Below are 3,810 nucleotides of genomic sequence, written 5' to 3'. Positions count from 1 at the left end.
ACAGATCTCCATGATCCTTGTCCATGGCCAATGCCTATGGGCAGAGCCCCTGGGCTTGTCCTAGTGCCAGGTGGAGACTCACAGTCCCAGTCAGTTGGACTTCTATTTGATTCAGTGTCACTTATGACTGATTGCAGTAGTTGAAGGCCACAAGTACACCCTCAACAGCAGATAACCCATAGCATTGTGGACATTGGTCCTTCCCTTGGGTTGTGCTACTCTCAATGGCTTGAGAGATCTAGGTATTACCCCATGTTGCATGAAATTTCCACCCCATCTGTTACTTAATCCCAGGTAATTCAATATGGAAAGATTGTCTGCTTTGACAGGACAAAAGAGAGATAGGCACAATGTCTCTGCATAAGAATTTGGAGTTTGTTTCTGTAGAGGTTCAATGCTGAGCAGAATGCTGCAGTGGCTAACCATAGGCCAGTGACAGTGGACAAAGCATCTGAGCTTGTGCCAGCTCCAGTCAGAGGCTTTCAGGGACTGAATGCCCTTTTCAGGCATACCCCGGCTAATGAACTGCCAATTTAGAATTTCTGGAAGTACAGGCACAAAAAAGCTAAGTTATGTGGACTGAAGTGAAACCTAATCCTTCAAAGCACAAATGATGTTATACACCAAGTATCAAAGACTTTCAGGGAACCACAGCTTCATCTAATGGGAAAACTAAGGCACAAAAAACTGGCCATACAGCAACCGTTATGTGAAAATCCTTAGACATAGAATAGAAAATAGTTTTTTTAAGGAAACATGATGAACTTCAAGAAAACACAGATAAATGATTCACTACTCTGAGAACTTTAACAGAGTATACATCCACCAAATAATATACTCTTTTTTCCTAGCTTTATGATCTTTGTTACTATCCTACATTATATATTAATGTCCCTGTTTTCAATAAAAATAGAATGTATGTATATGCAAATAATATCTACATGTAAAATTAATATGGCAAAATGTAAAAATTGTTAAATCTTTAAAAATTATGACTACAATTATAAAAAAGAAAACTAAAACAATAAGAAGAAATGCTGGAGCGGAGAAGTAAACTAAGCACAATTAAACAAGTGCAAGGGTCCTGGCGCCCTGGGCCAGGGGCGGGGCGGGGCGTTCGCGCAGAGCCTGGAATGCCTGCGCCCTGCCTCCCGCTACTCCCCCTGAGAGGAGGTCCGGGAGGAGATGGCTCCAGGAAAGGGAGCCGCTAGCTGGAGCTCGGAGCGCGCGAGGGAGGGAGCCTAGTCGCTGCCCGCCGCCCGCTGCTGTAGCCACCGCCTCCCCTCCGGGAGTAGGAGCTCTGGCCTTGGCCTGGCGCGCCGCCCCAGCCCCTCCCTCATCGTCAGGCGAAGGGGAAGCGCTGGGATAAAGCGGCCGGACCAAGGGAGCGCCCGCATCAGTGGTGTGAGGGAAAGCCATCTGCCCGCCCCTCTCGCCTTCCCTTCTCTCCCCTTCCCCGCTCCAGTTAGTTAAAAAAGGAGCTCAACTCCAGCCATGAGACTGGGCGACGAGACCAGAGAACAAGAAGCAATTGAACATATTCATGAAGTACATGAAATAGACAGACTTAACAAGCCGGTGAGATTTTGAAAGTGGAACACACATACAGAAACACAACAAACTCTGCCAACCAGAAGAGGTCAGAACTGATTGCCAAAATCCCAAAATTTGGAGTAACAACATTTGTCAACCATCCGCAAGTATCTGCACTGCTTGGGGAGGAGGATGAAGAGGCATTGCATTATCTGACCAGAGTTGAAGTGACAGAATTTGAAGATATTAAATCAGGTTACGGAATAGATTTTTATTTTGATGAAAATCCTTACTTCAGAAATAAAGTTCTCTTCAAAGAATTTCATCTGAATGAGAGTAGTGATCCATCTTCAAAGTCCACTGAAATCAAATGGAAATCTGCAAAGGATTTGACGAAACCTTCAAGTCAAACGCAGAACAAAGCCAGCAGGAAGAGGCAGCACGAGGAGCCAGAGAGCTTCTTCACCTGGTTTACTGACCATTCTGATGCGGGTGCAGATGAGTTAGGAGAGGTCATCAAGGATGATATTTGGCCGAATCCATTACAGTACTACTTGGTTCCTGATATGGATGATGAAGAAGGGGAAGGAGAAGGAGGAGGAGGAGGAGGAGGAAGAGGAGGAAGAGGAGGAAGAGGAGGAAGAGGAGGAAGAGGAGGAAGGAGGAGGAGGAAGGAGGAGGAAGAAGGAGGAGGAAGGAGGAGGAGGAGGGTTGGAAGGCATTGATGAAGAAGAGGATGAGGATTAAGGGTAAGAAGGTGAAGATGGTGATGAAGGGGAAGGAGAGGAGGATGAAGGAGATGACTAATACAAAACACTGATGGATTCCAACTTTTTAAAAATTTTCTCCATTCCCTGGGAGCAAGTTGCTGTCTTTTCATTTTTTCCCCCTCTTGTGCTCAGTCTCCCTGTTTTTGAGGTCTCTTTTCTCTACACTGTGGTTCTCACCTTATTGTGGGGAAAATATCTGAACCAGAATACAATGGGAAAAGAATTTCTACCCCTTTGTGTTACAAATTCATTTTTATCCCTTCTTGTCTTGACAAAAACTGTATGGAATCAGCCCCACTATGCTCTTTGGGAAAAAGAAACCCTCCAGGTCTCTTGGCTCTGCTGGAAGCTGGAGGGTACCAGGCCCCTGTGTACTAGTGCATAGAATTCTAGCTTTTCTCCTCCTTTCTCTGTATATTGGGCTCAGAGATTACACTGTGTCTCTATGTGAATACGGACAATTAGCATTAACCAACATGTATCTGTCTACTTTCTCTTGTTAAAGAAAAAAAAAACCCTTAAAGAATGGGGTTATAGAAGGTCAACAAAGGGTGGATTTGAGATGTTTGGGTGGGTTAAGTGGGCATTTTAACAACATGGTTTCTCCTTTGGTATGTTTAATTGTGATGTTTAACAGATATCCTTGAAGTTTAAGATGACACTTTTAAAAATAAAATTCTCTCCTAATGATGACTTGAGCCCTGCCACTTGATGGGAGAATCAGCAGAACCTGTAGGATCTTATTTGGAATTGAAATTCTCTATTGTAATTTTTTTCCTGTTTATTTTTAATTTTTCTTTTTGTTTCACTGGAAAAGAAAGATGCTCAGTTTTAAGCGTTAGTCCTTAGGCCCCTGCACCTGCATGGGAAACCCAGAAGCTCCTGGCCTGTGGCTTCAGATCAGCTCAGTTCTGATCTGTGGCCATTTGGGGAGTGAACCAGCAGATGGAAAACTTCTCTCTCTCTCTTGCTCTCTCGCTCTCTCTACCTCTACCTCTATTTGTAACTCCTTCACATAAATAAAATAAATCTTAAAAAAAAAAGCTAAAGGGGTTGAAAGCTTATTCAAGTAGGTAGCAGGTAACTTCTCAAGTTTAGAGCAGAATACAGGAAGGTCAGAGGTGATGAGTCACATTGAACTCAACCAGATATTCCCCAAGATATGTTAAAATTGGCCTCTCAGAGGTTAAAGACAAAGAGAGCATGCTAAAAGCTGCAAGAAAGAAAAACAAATAAGGGTATCCCATTTTTCCTGACAGGAGGCTTCTGAACATAAATCATACGGCCAGGAGACAGTAGAGTCATATTTTCTTGGTACTTATGGGGAAAAAATCTGCAAATCAATAATTCGACACCCAGCAAAGTTATACTTGAGATACTTGAAATAAGAATAAGAAACATAACCAAACTGAGAGAATTTGTCATCATCAGATCTGGCCTACAAGAAATGCAAAATATAGTTATTCAAACTCACTCTCTATTCCCCATTCTTATTGTTTACAAAGAT

General features: G+C 43.1%; 1 pseudogene; it reads left to right on the top strand.

Annotated features, from left to right (window-relative positions):
* Positions 1-963: 963 nt before the first annotated feature.
* On the top strand, positions 964-2,993 carry LOC100341575 (protein SET-like; annotated as a pseudogene).
* The last annotated feature ends 817 nt before the right edge of the window (positions 2,994-3,810 follow it).

The sequence above is a fragment of the Oryctolagus cuniculus genome, chromosome X, assembly GCF_964237555.1.
Source record: "Oryctolagus cuniculus chromosome X, mOryCun1.1, whole genome shotgun sequence".
NCBI lineage: Eukaryota > Metazoa > Chordata > Mammalia > Lagomorpha > Leporidae > Oryctolagus > Oryctolagus cuniculus.
This window is presented reverse-complemented; position numbering and strand designations above follow the sequence as displayed.